Source organism: Antennarius striatus, chromosome 22 (assembly GCF_040054535.1).
Source record: "Antennarius striatus isolate MH-2024 chromosome 22, ASM4005453v1, whole genome shotgun sequence".
Classification (NCBI taxonomy): Eukaryota; Metazoa; Chordata; class Actinopteri; order Lophiiformes; family Antennariidae; genus Antennarius; species Antennarius striatus.
The window spans coordinates 12,100,664-12,113,727 of record NC_090797.1 but is presented as its reverse complement, the minus strand read 5'-3'; the positions used below and the strand labels follow the sequence as shown (position 1 = coordinate 12,113,727).

The window sequence follows — 13,064 nt, the reverse complement described above, 5'->3', positions numbered from 1 at the left end:
GTCGATGGATAGAAACCATCCTCTGCTAACAGTTTAGGTGAAGCCTCTGATAATATTTTAGGTCTTTTCATGGGAACAGAGATTAACGTATACTTGATGTGACGTTGGTTGGTGGAAGGAACTGGAATTACTTACAAGAAGAGCCCAGCTAGCTCAGTTGGTAGAGCATGAGACTTTTAATCTCAGGGTCGTGGGTTCGAGCCCCACATTGGGTGCAGGACAAAATAAGCAGAGTGGCGCAGCGGAAGAGTGCTGGTCCCACAACCCAGAGGTCAATGGATCAAAACTATCCTCTGCTAATACTTCTGGTCAAACCTCTGATAATATTTTAGGTCATGTCTTGGGGAGAAACGATGAGACTGTATTTGCTGTGAAATTGGTTGGTGGACGGAAGTGGAATTATTTAATAGAACAGCCTGGCTAGCTCAGTCGGTAGAGCATGAGACTTTTAATCTCAGGGTCGTGGGTTCGAGCCCCAAGTTGGGTGCATGAGAAAATAAGCAGAGTGGCACAGCAGAGGAGTGCTGGGCCCATAACCTAGAGGTCAATGGATCAAAACTATCCTCTGCTAATACTTAAGGACAATCCGCTGATAATATTTTTAGGTCTTTTGAAGGGGTAGAGAGATTAATGGGTACTTGCTGTTAAGTTTGGTTGGTGGAAGGAACTGGAATTACTTACTAGAAGAGCCAAGCTAGCTGAGTCGGTAGAGCATGAGACTCTTAATCTAAGCGTGGTGGGTTCAAGCCCCACGTTGGGCGCAGGAGGTCACAAGCAGAGTGGCACAGCGGAAGCATGCTGGGCCCATAACCCAGAGGACAATGGATAGAAACCATCCTCTGCTAATAGTTTAGGTTAAGCGTCTGATAATATTTTAAGTCTTTTCATGGGAACAGAGATTAATGTATACTTGATTTGACGTTGGTTGGTGGAAGGAACTGGAATTACTTACAAGTACAGCCCGGCTAGCTCAGTCGGTAGAGCATGAGACTCTTAATCTCAGGGTCGTGGGTTCGAGCCCCACGTTGGACGCAGGTGGCCATACGCAGAGTGGCGCAGCGGAAGCGTGCTGGGCCCATAACCCAGAGGTCAATGGATCGAAACCATCCTCTGCTAATAGTTTAGGTTAAGCATCTGATAATATTTTAGGTTTTTTCATGGGAACAGAGATTAACGTATACTTGATGTGACGTTGGTTGGTGAAGGGAACCGGAACTGCATACAAGAAGAGCCCAGCTAGCTCAGTTGGTAGAGCATGAGACTTTTAATCTCAGGGTCGTGGGTTCGAGCCCCAAGTTGGGTGCATGAGAAAATAAGCAGAGTGGCACAGCAGAAGAGTGCTGGGCCCATAACCTAGAGGTCAATGGATCAAAACCATCCTCTGCTAATACCTTAGGTCAAACCTCTGACAATATTTTAGGTCATGTCTTGGGGAGAAACGATGAGACTGTATTTGCTGTGAAATTGGTTGGTGGACGGAACTGGAATTATTTAATAGAACAGCCTGGCTAGCTCAGTCGGTAGAGCGTGAGACTCTTAATCTCAGCGTCGTGGGTTCAAGACCCACGTTGGGTGCAGGACAAAATAAGCAGAGTGGCGCAGCGGAAGAGTGCTGGTCCCATAACCCAGAGGTCGATGGATCAAAACCATCCACTGCTAATACTTTAGGACAATCCGCTGATAATATTTTTAGGTCTTTTCAAGGGGTAGAGAGATTAATGGGTACTTGCTGTGATGTTGGTTGGTGGAAGGAACTGGAATTACTTACAAGAAGAGCCCGGCTAGCTCAGTGGGTAGAGCATGAGACCCTTAATCTCAGGGTCGTGGGCTCGAGCCCCACGTTGGGTGCAGGACAAAATAAGCAGAGTGGCGCAGCAGAAGAGTGCTGGGCCCATAACCCAGAGGTCGATGGATCAAAACCGTCCTCTGCTAATACCTTAGGACAATCCGCTGATAATATTTTTAGGTCTTTTCAAGGGGTAGAGAGATTAATGGGTACTTGCTGTGACGTTGGTTGGTGGAAGGAACTGGAATTACTTACAAGAAGAGCCCGGCAAGCTCAGTTGGTAGAGCATGAGACTTTTATTCTCAGGGTCGTGGGTTCAAGCCCCACGTTGGGTGCAGGACAAAATAAGCAGAGTGGCGCAGCAGGAGAGTGCTGGTCCCATAACCCAGAGGTCGATGGATCGAAACTATCCTCTGCTAATACTTAAGGACAATCCGCTGATAATATTTTTAGGTCTTTTCAAGGGGTAGAGGGATTAATGGGTACTTGCTGTTGAGTTTGGTTGGTGGAAGGAACTGGAATTACTTACAAGAAGAGCCAAGCTAGCTCAGTCAGTAGAGCATGAGACTCTTAATCTAAGCGTCATGGGTTCAAGCCCCACGTTGGGCACAGGAGGTCACAAGCAGAGTGGCGCAGCGGAAGCATGCTGGGCCCATAACCCAGAGGTCGATGGATAGAAACCATCCTCTGCTAATAGTTTAGGTTAAGCGTCTGATAATATTTCAGGTTTTTTCATGGGAAGAGATTAACGTATACTTGATGTGACGTTGGTTGGTGAAGGGAACTGGAACTACATACAAGAAGAGCCCAGCTAGCTCAGTTGGTAGAGCATGAGACTTTTAATCTCAGGGTCGTGGGTTCAAGCCCCACGTTGGGTGCATGAGAAAATAGGCAGAGTGGCGCAGCAGAAGAGTGCTGGGCCCATAACCTAGAGGTCGATGGATCAAAACCATCCACTGCTAATACTTTGGGGTCAAACCTCTGACAATATTTTAGGTCATGTCTTGGGGAGAAACGATGAGACTGTATTTGCTGTGAAATTGGTTGGTGGACGGATGTGGAATTATTTAATAGAACAGCCTGGCTAGCTCAGTCCGTAGAGCATGAGACTCTTAATCTCAGGGTCATGGGTTCGAGCTCCACGTTGGGCACAGGAGGTCATAAGCAGAGTGGCGCAGCGGAAGCGTGCTGGGCCCATAACCCAGAGGTCGATGGATCGAAACCATCCTCTGCTAACAGTTTAGGTGAAGCCTCTGAGAATATTTTAGGTCTTTTCATGGGAACAGAGATTAACGTATACTTGATGTGACGTTGGTTGGTGGAAGGAACTGGAATTACTTACAAGAAGAGCCCAGCTAGCTCAGTTGGTAGAGCATGAGACTTTTAATCTGAGGGTCGTGGGTTCGAGCCCCACGTTGGGTGCAGGACAAAATAAGCAGAGTGGCGCAGCAGAAGAGTGCTGGGGCCATAACCCAGAGGTCAATGGATCAAAACCATCCTCTGCTAATACCTTAGGACAATCCGCTGATAATATTTTTAGGTCTTTTCAAGGGGTAGAGAGATTAATGGGTACTTGCTGTGACGTTGGTTGGTGGAAGGAACTGGAATTACTTACAAGAAGAGCCTGGCTAGCTCAGTGGGTAGAGCATGAGACTTTTAATCTCAGGGTCGTGGGTTCGAGCCCCATGTTGGGTACAGGACAAAATAAGCAGAGTGGCGCAGCAGAAGAGTGCTGGGGCCATAACCCAGAGGTCAATGGATCAAAACCATCCTCTGCTAATACCTTAGGACAATCCGCTGATAATATTTTTAGGTCTTTTCAAGGGGTAGAGAGATTAATGGGTACTTGCTGTGACGTTGGTTGGTGGAAGGAACTGGAATTACTTACAAGAAGAGCCTGGCTAGCTCAGTTGGTAGAGCATGAGACTTTTAATCTCAGGGTCATGGGTTCAAGCCCCACGTTGGGTGCAGCACAAAATAAGCAGAGTGGCGCAGCAGAAGAGTGCTAGTCCCATAACCCAGAGGTCAATGGATCAAAACTATCCTCTGCTAATACTTAAGGACAATCCACTGATAATATTTTTAGGTCTTTTCAAGGGGTAGAGAGATTAATGGATACTTGCTGTTAAGTTTGGTTGGTGGAAGGAACTGGAATTACTTACTAGAAGAGCCAAGCTAGCTCAGTTGGTAGAGCATGAGACTCTTAATCTAAGCGTGGTGGGTTCAAGCCCCACGTTGGGCACAGGAGGTCACAAGCAAGGTGGCACAGCAGAAGCATACTGGGCCCATAACCCAGAGGTCGATGGATAGAAACAATCCTCTGCTAATAGTTTAGGTTAAGCGTCTGATAATATTTTAGGTTTTTTCATGGGAACAGAGATTAACGTATACTTGATGTGACGTTGGTTGGTGAAGGGAACTGGAATTACTAACAAGAAGAGCCCAGCTAGCTCAGTTGATAGAGCATGAGACTCTTAATCTCAGGGTCGTGGGTTCGAGCCCCACGTTGGGCGCAGGAGGTCATAAGCAGAGTGGCGCAGCGGAAGCGTGCTGGGCCCATAACCCAGAGGTCGATGGATAGAAACCATCCTCTGCTAACAGTTTAGGTGAAGCCTCTGATAATATTTTAGGTCTTTTCATGGGAACAGAGATTAGCGTATACTTGATGTGACGTTGGTTGGTGGAAGGAACTGGAATTACTTACAAGAAGAGCCCAGCTAGCTCAGTTGGTAGAGCATGAGACTTTTAATCTCAGGGTCGTGGGTTCGAGCCCCACGTTGGGTGCAGGACAAAATAAGCAGAGTGGCGCAGCAGAAGAGTGCTGGTCCCACAACCCAGAGGTCAATGGATAAAAACTATCCTCTGCTAATACTTCTGGTCAAACCTCTGATAATATTTTAGGTCATGTCTTGGGGAGAAACGATGAGACTGTATTTGCTGTGAAATTGGTTGGTGGACGGAAGTGGAATTATTTAATAGAACAGCCTGGCTAGCTCAGTCGGTAGAGCATGAGACTCTTCATCTCAGGGTCGTGGGTTCGAGCTCCACGTTGGGCGCAGGAGGTCATAAGCAGAGTGGCGCAGCGGAAGCGTGCTGGGCCCATAACCCAGAGGTCGATGGATAGAAACCATCCTCTGCTAACAGTTTAGGTGAAGCCTCTGAGAATATTTTAGGTCTTTTCATGGGAACAGAGATTAACGTATACTTGATGTGACATTGGTTGGTGGAAGGAACTGGAATTACTAACAAGAAGAGCCCAGCTAGCTCAGTTGGTAGAGCATGAGACTTTTAATCTCAGGGTCGTGGGTTCGAGCCCCACGTTGGGTGCAGGAAAAAATAAGCAGAGTGGCGCAGCGGAAGAGTGCTGGTCCCATAACCCAGAGGTCAATGGATCGAAACTATCCTCTGCTAATACTTAAGGACAATCCGCTGATAATAGTTTTAGGTCTTTTCAAGGGGTAGAGAGATTAATGGGTACTTGCTGTTAAGTTTGGTTGGTGGAAGGAACTGGAATTACTTACTAGAAGAGCCAAGCTAGCTCAGTTGGTAGAGCATGAGACTCTTAATCTCAGGGTCGTGGGTTCGAGCCCCACGTTGGGCGCAGGTGGTCATAAGCAGAGTGGCGCAGCGGAAGCGTGCTGGGCCCATAACCCAGAGGTCGATGGATCGAAACCATCCTCTGCTAATAGTTTAGGTTAAGCGTCTGATAATATTTTAGGTTTTTTCATTGGAACAGAGATTAACGTATACTTGATGTGACGTTGGTTGGTGAAGGGAACTGGAATTACTTACAAGAAGAGCCCAGCTAGCTCAGTTGGTAGAGCATGAGACTTTTAATCTCAGGGTCGTGGGTTCGAGCCCCACGTTGGGTGCATGAGAAAATAAGCAGAGTTGCACAGCAGAAGAGTGCTGGGCCCATAACCTAGAGCTCAATGGATCAAAACCATCCTCTGCTAATACTTTAGGTCAAACCTCTGACAATATTTTAGGTCATGTCTTGGGGAGAAACGATAAGACTGTATTTGCTGTGAAATTGGTTGGTGGACGGAAGTGGAATGATCTACTAGAACAGCCTGGCTAGCTCAGTCGGTAGAGCATGAGACTCTTAATCTCAGGGTCGTGGGTTCGAGCCCCACGTTGGGCGCAGGAGGTCATAAGCAGAGTGGCGCAGCGGAAGCGTGCTGGGCCCATAACCCAGAGGTCGATGGATAGAAACCATCCTCTGCTAACAGTTTAGGTGAAGCCTCTGATAATATTTTAGGTCTTTTCATGGGAACAGAGATTAACGTATACTTGATGTGACGTTGGTTGGTGGAAGGAACTGGAATTACTTACAAGAAGAGCCCAGCTAGCTCAGTTGGTAGAGCATGAGACTTTTAATCTCAGGGTCGTGGGTTCGAGCCCCACGTTGGGTGCAGGACAAAATAAGCAGAGTGGCGCAGCGGAAGAGTGCTGGTCCCACAACCCAGAGGTCAATGGATCAAAACTATCCTCTGCTAATACTTCTGGTCAAACCTCTGATAATATTTTAGGTCATGTCTTGGGGAGAAACGATGAGACTGTATTTGCTGTGAAATTGGTTGGTGGACGGAAGTGGAATTATTTAATAGAACAGCCTGGCTAGCTCAGTCGGTAGAGCATGAGACTCTTCATCTCAGGGTCGTGGGTTCGAGCTCCACGTTGGGCGCAGGAGGTCATAAGCAGAGTGGCGCAGCGGAAGCGTGCTGGGCCCATAACCCAGAGGTCGATGGATAGAAACCATCCTCTGCTAACAGTTTAGGTGAAGCCTCTGATAATATTTTAGGTCTTTTCATGGGAACAGAGATTAACGTATACTTGATGTGACATTGGTTGGTGGAAGGAACTGGAATTACTAACAAGAAGAGCCCAGCTAGCTCAGTTGGTAGAGCATGAGACTTTTAATCTCAGGGTCGTGGGTTCGAGCCCCACGTTGGGTGCAGGAAAAAATAAGCAGAGTGGCGCAGCGGAAGAGTGCTGGTCCCATAACCCAGAGGTCAATGGATCAAAACTATCCTCTGCTAATACTTAAGGACAATCCGCTGATAATATTTTTAGGTCTTTTCAAGGGGTAGAGAGATTAATGGGTACTTGCTGTTAAGTTTGGTTGGTGGAAGGAACTGGAATTACTTACTAGAAGAGCCAAGCTAGCTCAGTCGGTAGACCATGAGACTCTTAATCTAAGCGTGGTGGGTTCAAGCCCCACGTTGGGCACAGGAGGTCACAAGCAAGGTGGCACAGCGGAAGCATACTGGGCCCATAACCCAGAGGTCGATGGATAGAAACCATCCTCTGCTAATAGTTTAGGTTAAGCGTCTGATAATATTTTAAGTCTTTTCATGGGAACAGAGATTAACGTATACTTGATGTGACGTTGGTTGGTGGAAGGAACTGGAATTACCTACAAGTACAGCCCGGCTAGCTCAGTCGGTAGAGCATGAGACTCTTAATCTCAGGGTCGTGGGTTCGAGCCCCACGTTGGGCACAGGTGGTCATAAGCAGAGTGGCGCAGCGGAAGCGTGCTGGGCCCATAACCCAGAGGTCGATGGATCGAAACCATCCTCTGCTAATAGTTTAGGTTAAGCGTCTGATAATATTTTAGGTTTTTTCATGGGAACAGAGATTAACGTATACTTGATGTGACGTTGGTTGGTGAAGGGAACTGGAATTACTTACAAGAAGAGCCCAGCTAGCTCAGTTGGTAGAGCATGAGACTTTTAATCTCAGGGTTGTGGGTTCGAGCCCCACGTTGGGTGCATGAGAAAATAAGCAGAGTGGCACAGCAGAAGAGTGCTGGGCCCATAACCTAGAGGTCAATGGATCAAAACCATCCTCTGCTAATACTTTAGGTCAAACCTCTGACAATATTTTAGGTCATGTCTTGGGGAGAAACGATGAGACTGTATTTACTGTGAAATTGGTTGGTGGACGGAAGTGGAATGATCTAATAGAACAGCCTGGCTAGCTCAGTCGGTAGAGCATGAGACTCTTAATCTCAGGGTCGTGGGTTCGAGCCCCACGTTGGGCGCAGGTGGTCATAAGCAGAGTGGCGCAGCGGAAGCGTGCTGGGCCCATAACCCAGAGGTCGATGGATCGAAACCATCCTCTGCTAATAGTTTAGGTTAAGCGTCTGATAATATTTTAGGTTTTTTCATGGGAACAGAGATTAACGTATAGTTGATGTGACGTTGGTTGGTGAAGGGAACTGGAATTACTTACAAGAAGAGCCCAGCTAGCTCAGTTGGTAGAGCATGAGACTTTTAATCTCAGGGTCGTGGGTTCGAGCCCCACGTTGGGTGCATGAGAAAATAAGCAGAGTGGCACAGCAGAAGAGTGCTGGGCCCATAACCTAGAGGTCAATGGATCAAAACCATCCTCTGCTAATACTTTAGGTCAAACCTCTGACAATATTTTAGGTCATGTCTTGGGGAGAAACGATGAGACTGTATTTGCTGTGAAATTGGTTGGTGGACGGAAGTGGAATGATCTAATAGAACAGCCTGGCTAGCTCAGTCGGTAGAGCATGAGACTCTTAATCTCAGGGTCGTGGGTTCGAGCCCCACGTTGGGCGCAGGAGGTCATAAGCAGAGTGGCGCAGCGGAAGCGTGCTGGGCCCATAACCCAGAGGTCGATGGATAGAAACCATCCTCTGCTAACAGTTTAGGTGAAGCCTCTGATAATATTTTAGGTCTTTTCATGGGAACAGAGATTAACGTATACTTGATGTGACATTGGTTGGTGGAAGGAACTGGAATTACTAACAAGAAGAGCCCAGCTAGCTCAGTTGGTAGAGCATGAGACCTTTAATCTCAGGGTCGTGGGTTCGAGCCCCACGTTGGGTGCATGAGAAAATAAGCAGAGTGGCGCAGCGGAAGAGTGCTGGTCCCATAACCCAGAGGTCAATGGATCAAAACTATCCTCTGCTAATACTTAAGGACAATCCGCTGATAATATTTTTAGGTCTTTTCAAGGGGTAGAGAGATTAATGGGTACTTGCTGTTAAGTTTGGTTGGTGGAAGGAACTGGAATTACTTACTAGAAGAGCCAAGCTAGCTCAGTCGGTAGAGCATGAGACTCTTAATCTCAGGGTCGTGGGTTCGAGCCCCACGTTGGGCGCAGGAGGTCATAAGCAGAGTGGCGCAGCGGAAGCGTGCTGGGCCCATAACCCAGAGGTCAATGGATAGAAACCATCCTCTGCTAACAGTTTAGGTGAAGCCTCTGATAATATTTTAGGTCTTTTCATGGGAACAGAGATTAACGTATACTTGATGTGACGTTGGTTGGTGGAAGGAACTGGAATTACTTACAAGAAGAGCCCAGCTAGCTCAGTTGGTAGAGCATGAGACTTTTAATCTCAGGGTCGTGGGTTCGAGCCCCACGTTGGGTGCAGGACAAAATAAGCAGAGTGGCGCAGCGGAAGAGTGCTGGTCCCACAACCCAGAGGTCAATGGATCAAAACTATCCTCTGCTAATACTTCTGGTCAAACCTCTGATAATATTTTAGGTCATGTCTTGGGGAGAAACGATGAGACTGTATTTGCTGTGAAATTGGTTGGTGGACGGAAGTGGAATTATTTAATAGAACAGCCTGGCTAGCTCAGTCGGTAGAGCATGAGACTCTTCATCTCAGGGTCGTGGGTTCGAGCTCCACGTTGGGCGCAGGAGGTCATAAGCAGAGTGGCGCAGCGGAAGCGTGCTGGGCCCATAACCCAGAGGTCGATGGATAGAACCCATCCTCTGCTAACAGTTTAGGTGAAGCCTCTGATAATATTTTAGGTCTTTTCATGGGAACAGAGATTAACGTATACTTGATGTGACATTGGTTGGTGGAAGGAACTGGAATTACTAACAAGAAGAGCCCAGCTAGCTCAGTTGGTAGAGCATGAGACTTTTAATCTCAGGGTCGTGGGTTCGAGCCCCACGTTGGGTGCAGGACAAAATAAGCAGAGTGGCGCAGCGGAAGAGTGCTGGTCCCATAACCCAGAGGTCAATGGATCAAAACTATCCTCTGCTAATACTTAAGGACAATCCGCTGATAATATTTTTAGGTCTTTTCAAGGGGTAGAGAGATTAATGGGTACTTGCTGTTAAGCTTGGTTGGTGGAAGGAACTGGAATTACTTACAAAAAGAGCCAAGCTAGCTCAGTCGGTAGAGCATGAGACTCTTAATCTAAGCATCATGGGTTCAAGCCCCACGTTGGGCGCAGGAGGTCACAAGCAGAGTGGCGCAGCGGAAGCGTGCTGGGCCCATAACCCAGAGGTCGATGGATCGAAACCATCCTCTGCTAATAGTTTAGGTTAAGCGTCTGATAATATTTTAGGTTTTTTCATGGGAACAGAGATTAACGTATACTTGATGTGACGTTGGTTGGTGGAAGGAACTGGAATTACCTACAAGTACAGCCCGGCTAGCTCAGCTAATACTTCTGGTCAAACCTCTGATAATATTTTAGGTCATGTCTTGGGGAGAAACGATGAGACTGTATTTGCTGTGAAATTGGTTGGTGGACGGAAGTGGAATTATTTAATAGAACAGCCTGGCTAGCTCAGTCGGTAGAGCATGAGACTCTTCATCTCAGGGTCGTGGGTTCGAGCTCCACATTGGGCGCAGGAGGTCATAAGCAGAGTGGCGCAGCGGAAGCGTGCTGGGCCCATAACCCAGAGGTCGATGGATCGAAACCATCCTCTGCTAACAGTTTAGGTGAAGCCTCTGATAATATTTTAGGTCTTTTCATGGGAACAGAGATTAACGTATACTTGATGTGACGTTGGTTGGTGGAAGGAACTGGAATTACTAACAAGAAGAGCCCAGCTAGCTCAGTTGGTAGAGCATGAGACTTTTAATCTCAGGGTCGTGGGTTCGAGCCCCACGTTGGGTGCAGGACAAAATAAGCAGAGTGGCGCAGCAGAAGAGTGCTGGTCCCATAACCCAGAGGTCAATGGATCGAAACTATCCTCTGCTAATACTTAAGGACAATCCGCTGATAATATTTTTAGGTCTTTTCAAGGGGTAGAGAGATTAATGGGTACTTGCTGTTAAGCTTGGTTGGTGGAAGGAACTGGAATTACTTACAAAAAGAGCCAAGCTAGCTCAGTCGGTAGAGCATGAGACTCTTAATCTAAGCATCATGGGTTCAAGCCCCACGTTGGGCGCAGGAGGTCACAAGCAGAGTGGCGCAGCGGAAGCGTGCTGGGCCCATAACCCAGAGGTCGATGGATCGAAACCATCCTCTGCTAATAGTTTAGGTTAAGCGTCTGATAATATTTTAGGTTTTTTCATGGGAACAGAGATTAACGTATACTTGATGTGACGTTGGTTGGTGAAGGGAACTGGAATTACTTACAAGAAGAGCCCAGCTAGCTCAGTTGGTAGAGCATGAGACTTTTAATCTCAGGGTCGTGGGTTCAAGCCCCACGTTGGGTGCATGAGAAAATAAGCAGAGTGGCACAGCAGAAGAGTGCTGGGCCCATAACCTAGAGGTCAATGGATCAAAACCATCCTCTGCTAATACTTTAGGTCAAACCTCTGACAATATTTTAGGTCATGTCTTGGGGAGAAACGATGAGACTGTATTTGCTGTGAAATTGGTTGGTGGACGGAAGTGGAATGATCTAATAGAACAGCCTGGCTAGCTCAGTCGGTAGAGCATGAGACTCTTAATCTCAGGGTCGTGGGTTCGAGCCCCACGTTGGGCGCAGGAGGTCATAAGCAGAGTGGCGCAGCGGAAGCGTGCTGGGCCCATAACCCAGAGGTCGATGGATAGAAACCATCCTCTGCTAACAGTTTAGGTGAAGCCTCTGATAATATTTTAGGTCTTTTCATGGGAACAGAGATTAACGTATACTTGATGTGACGTTGGTTGGTGGAAGGAACTGGAATTACTTACAAGAAGAGCCCAGCTAGCTCAGTTGGTAGAGCATGAGACCTTTAATCTCAGGGTCGTGGGTTCGAGCCCCACGTTGGGTGCAGGACAAAATAAGCAGAGTGGCGCAGCGGAAGAGTGCTGGTCCCACAACCCAGAGGTCAATGGATCAAAACTATCCTCTGCTAATACTTCTGGTCAAACCTCTGATAATATTTTAGGTCATGTCTTGGGGAGAAACGATGAGACTGTATTTGCTGTGAAATTGGTTGGTGGACGGAAGTGGAATTATTTAATAGAACAGCCTGGCTAGCTCAGTCGGTAGAGCATGAGACTCTTCATCTCAGGGTCGTGGGTTCAAGCTCCACGTTGGGCACAGGAGGTCATAAGCAGAGTGGCACAGCGGAAGCGTGCTGGGCCCATAACCCAGAGGTCGATGGATCGAAACCATCCTCTGCTAACAGTTTAGGTGAAGCCTCTGATAATATTTTAGGTCTTTTCATGGGAACAGAGATTAACGTATACTTGATGTGACGTTGGTTGGTGGAAGGAACTGGAATTACTAACAAGAAGAGCCCAGCTAGCTCAGTTGGTAGAGCATGAGACTTTTAATCTCAGGGTCGTGGGTTCGAGCCCCACGTTGGGTGCAGGACAAAATAAGCAGAGTGGCGCAGCGGAAGAGTGCTGGTCCCATAACCCAGAGGTCAATGGATCGAAACTATCCTCTGCTAATACTTAAGGACAATCCGCTGATAATATTTTTAGGTCTTTTCAAGGGGTAGAGAGATTAATGGGTACTTGCTGTTAAGCTTGGTTGGTGGAAGGAACTGGAATTACTTACAAGTACAGCCCGGCTAGCTCAGTCGGTAGAGCATGAGACTCTTCATCTCAGGGTCGTGGGTTCGAGCTCCACGTTGGGCGCAGGAGGTCATAAGCAGAGTGGCGCAGCGGAAGCGTGCTGGGCCCATAACCCAGAGGTCGATGGCTCGAAACCATCCTCTGCTAACAGTTTAGGTGAAGCCTCTGATAATATTTTAGGTCTTTTCATGGGAACAGAGATTAACGTATACTTGATGTGACATTGGTTGGTGGAAGGAACTGGAATTACTAACAAGAAGAGCCCAGCTAGCTCAGTTGGTAGAGCATGAGACTTTTAATCTCAGGGTCGTGGGTTCGAGCCCCACATTGGGTGCAGGACAAAATAAGCAGAGTGGCGCAGCGGAAGAGTGCTGGTCCCATAACCCAGAGGTCAATGGATCAAAACTATCCTCTGCTAATACTTAAGGACAATCCGCTGATAATATTTTTAGGTCTTTTCAAGGGGTAGAGAGATTAATGGGTACTTGCTGTTAAGTTTGGTTGGTGGAAGGAACTGGAATTACTTACAAAAAGAGCCA

The 13,064-nt window shown here is 47.4% G+C and overlaps 36 non-coding genes across 36 annotated transcripts; all 36 read left to right on the top strand.

Annotated features, from left to right (window-relative positions):
- The first annotated feature begins 142 nt into the window (after positions 1-142).
- Positions 143-215, top strand: trnak-uuu (transfer RNA lysine (anticodon UUU)). Its single transcript has one exon. It is a non-coding gene; the product is annotated as a tRNA-Lys (tRNA).
- A 199-nt stretch (positions 216-414) lies between these two features.
- trnak-uuu (transfer RNA lysine (anticodon UUU)) lies at positions 415-487 on the top strand. The gene has a single exon. It is a non-coding gene; the product is annotated as a tRNA-Lys (tRNA).
- A 472-nt stretch (positions 488-959) lies between these two features.
- On the top strand, positions 960-1,032 carry trnak-cuu (transfer RNA lysine (anticodon CUU)). The gene has a single exon. It is a non-coding gene; the product is annotated as a tRNA-Lys (tRNA).
- A 198-nt stretch (positions 1,033-1,230) lies between these two features.
- Positions 1,231-1,303, top strand: trnak-uuu (transfer RNA lysine (anticodon UUU)). The gene has a single exon. It is a non-coding gene; the product is annotated as a tRNA-Lys (tRNA).
- Positions 1,304-2,048: 745 nt separating this feature from the next.
- On the top strand, positions 2,049-2,121 carry trnak-uuu (transfer RNA lysine (anticodon UUU)). The gene has a single exon. It is a non-coding gene; the product is annotated as a tRNA-Lys (tRNA).
- A 470-nt stretch (positions 2,122-2,591) lies between these two features.
- Positions 2,592-2,664, top strand: trnak-uuu (transfer RNA lysine (anticodon UUU)). Its single transcript has one exon. It is a non-coding gene; the product is annotated as a tRNA-Lys (tRNA).
- Positions 2,665-2,949: 285 nt separating this feature from the next.
- trnam-cau (transfer RNA methionine (anticodon CAU)) lies at positions 2,950-3,021 on the top strand. Its single transcript has one exon. It is a non-coding gene; the product is annotated as a tRNA-Met (tRNA).
- Positions 3,022-3,135: 114 nt separating this feature from the next.
- Positions 3,136-3,208, top strand: trnak-uuu (transfer RNA lysine (anticodon UUU)). Its single transcript has one exon. It is a non-coding gene; the product is annotated as a tRNA-Lys (tRNA).
- A 200-nt stretch (positions 3,209-3,408) lies between these two features.
- On the top strand, positions 3,409-3,481 carry trnak-uuu (transfer RNA lysine (anticodon UUU)). Its single transcript has one exon. It is a non-coding gene; the product is annotated as a tRNA-Lys (tRNA).
- Positions 3,482-3,681: 200 nt separating this feature from the next.
- On the top strand, positions 3,682-3,754 carry trnak-uuu (transfer RNA lysine (anticodon UUU)). Its single transcript has one exon. It is a non-coding gene; the product is annotated as a tRNA-Lys (tRNA).
- A 743-nt stretch (positions 3,755-4,497) lies between these two features.
- trnak-uuu (transfer RNA lysine (anticodon UUU)) lies at positions 4,498-4,570 on the top strand. Its single transcript has one exon. It is a non-coding gene; the product is annotated as a tRNA-Lys (tRNA).
- Positions 4,571-5,040: 470 nt separating this feature from the next.
- Positions 5,041-5,113, top strand: trnak-uuu (transfer RNA lysine (anticodon UUU)). Its single transcript has one exon. It is a non-coding gene; the product is annotated as a tRNA-Lys (tRNA).
- A 286-nt stretch (positions 5,114-5,399) lies between these two features.
- On the top strand, positions 5,400-5,471 carry trnam-cau (transfer RNA methionine (anticodon CAU)). The gene has a single exon. It is a non-coding gene; the product is annotated as a tRNA-Met (tRNA).
- Positions 5,472-5,585: 114 nt separating this feature from the next.
- trnak-uuu (transfer RNA lysine (anticodon UUU)) lies at positions 5,586-5,658 on the top strand. The gene has a single exon. It is a non-coding gene; the product is annotated as a tRNA-Lys (tRNA).
- A 199-nt stretch (positions 5,659-5,857) lies between these two features.
- trnak-cuu (transfer RNA lysine (anticodon CUU)) lies at positions 5,858-5,930 on the top strand. Its single transcript has one exon. It is a non-coding gene; the product is annotated as a tRNA-Lys (tRNA).
- A 198-nt stretch (positions 5,931-6,128) lies between these two features.
- Positions 6,129-6,201, top strand: trnak-uuu (transfer RNA lysine (anticodon UUU)). Its single transcript has one exon. It is a non-coding gene; the product is annotated as a tRNA-Lys (tRNA).
- Positions 6,202-6,671: 470 nt separating this feature from the next.
- Positions 6,672-6,744, top strand: trnak-uuu (transfer RNA lysine (anticodon UUU)). The gene has a single exon. It is a non-coding gene; the product is annotated as a tRNA-Lys (tRNA).
- Positions 6,745-7,216: 472 nt separating this feature from the next.
- On the top strand, positions 7,217-7,289 carry trnak-cuu (transfer RNA lysine (anticodon CUU)). The gene has a single exon. It is a non-coding gene; the product is annotated as a tRNA-Lys (tRNA).
- A 12-nt stretch (positions 7,290-7,301) lies between these two features.
- trnam-cau (transfer RNA methionine (anticodon CAU)) lies at positions 7,302-7,373 on the top strand. The gene has a single exon. It is a non-coding gene; the product is annotated as a tRNA-Met (tRNA).
- Positions 7,374-7,487: 114 nt separating this feature from the next.
- Positions 7,488-7,560, top strand: trnak-uuu (transfer RNA lysine (anticodon UUU)). The gene has a single exon. It is a non-coding gene; the product is annotated as a tRNA-Lys (tRNA).
- Positions 7,561-7,759: 199 nt separating this feature from the next.
- Positions 7,760-7,832, top strand: trnak-cuu (transfer RNA lysine (anticodon CUU)). The gene has a single exon. It is a non-coding gene; the product is annotated as a tRNA-Lys (tRNA).
- Positions 7,833-7,844: 12 nt separating this feature from the next.
- On the top strand, positions 7,845-7,916 carry trnam-cau (transfer RNA methionine (anticodon CAU)). Its single transcript has one exon. It is a non-coding gene; the product is annotated as a tRNA-Met (tRNA).
- Positions 7,917-8,030: 114 nt separating this feature from the next.
- trnak-uuu (transfer RNA lysine (anticodon UUU)) lies at positions 8,031-8,103 on the top strand. The gene has a single exon. It is a non-coding gene; the product is annotated as a tRNA-Lys (tRNA).
- A 199-nt stretch (positions 8,104-8,302) lies between these two features.
- trnak-cuu (transfer RNA lysine (anticodon CUU)) lies at positions 8,303-8,375 on the top strand. Its single transcript has one exon. It is a non-coding gene; the product is annotated as a tRNA-Lys (tRNA).
- A 198-nt stretch (positions 8,376-8,573) lies between these two features.
- trnak-uuu (transfer RNA lysine (anticodon UUU)) lies at positions 8,574-8,646 on the top strand. The gene has a single exon. It is a non-coding gene; the product is annotated as a tRNA-Lys (tRNA).
- Positions 8,647-9,118: 472 nt separating this feature from the next.
- trnak-uuu (transfer RNA lysine (anticodon UUU)) lies at positions 9,119-9,191 on the top strand. The gene has a single exon. It is a non-coding gene; the product is annotated as a tRNA-Lys (tRNA).
- A 470-nt stretch (positions 9,192-9,661) lies between these two features.
- On the top strand, positions 9,662-9,734 carry trnak-uuu (transfer RNA lysine (anticodon UUU)). The gene has a single exon. It is a non-coding gene; the product is annotated as a tRNA-Lys (tRNA).
- A 286-nt stretch (positions 9,735-10,020) lies between these two features.
- Positions 10,021-10,092, top strand: trnam-cau (transfer RNA methionine (anticodon CAU)). Its single transcript has one exon. It is a non-coding gene; the product is annotated as a tRNA-Met (tRNA).
- A 332-nt stretch (positions 10,093-10,424) lies between these two features.
- On the top strand, positions 10,425-10,496 carry trnam-cau (transfer RNA methionine (anticodon CAU)). Its single transcript has one exon. It is a non-coding gene; the product is annotated as a tRNA-Met (tRNA).
- A 114-nt stretch (positions 10,497-10,610) lies between these two features.
- trnak-uuu (transfer RNA lysine (anticodon UUU)) lies at positions 10,611-10,683 on the top strand. Its single transcript has one exon. It is a non-coding gene; the product is annotated as a tRNA-Lys (tRNA).
- A 286-nt stretch (positions 10,684-10,969) lies between these two features.
- trnam-cau (transfer RNA methionine (anticodon CAU)) lies at positions 10,970-11,041 on the top strand. The gene has a single exon. It is a non-coding gene; the product is annotated as a tRNA-Met (tRNA).
- Positions 11,042-11,155: 114 nt separating this feature from the next.
- Positions 11,156-11,228, top strand: trnak-uuu (transfer RNA lysine (anticodon UUU)). Its single transcript has one exon. It is a non-coding gene; the product is annotated as a tRNA-Lys (tRNA).
- A 199-nt stretch (positions 11,229-11,427) lies between these two features.
- Positions 11,428-11,500, top strand: trnak-cuu (transfer RNA lysine (anticodon CUU)). Its single transcript has one exon. It is a non-coding gene; the product is annotated as a tRNA-Lys (tRNA).
- A 198-nt stretch (positions 11,501-11,698) lies between these two features.
- Positions 11,699-11,771, top strand: trnak-uuu (transfer RNA lysine (anticodon UUU)). Its single transcript has one exon. It is a non-coding gene; the product is annotated as a tRNA-Lys (tRNA).
- Positions 11,772-12,241: 470 nt separating this feature from the next.
- Positions 12,242-12,314, top strand: trnak-uuu (transfer RNA lysine (anticodon UUU)). The gene has a single exon. It is a non-coding gene; the product is annotated as a tRNA-Lys (tRNA).
- A 472-nt stretch (positions 12,315-12,786) lies between these two features.
- On the top strand, positions 12,787-12,859 carry trnak-uuu (transfer RNA lysine (anticodon UUU)). Its single transcript has one exon. It is a non-coding gene; the product is annotated as a tRNA-Lys (tRNA).
- The last annotated feature ends 205 nt before the right edge of the window (positions 12,860-13,064 follow it).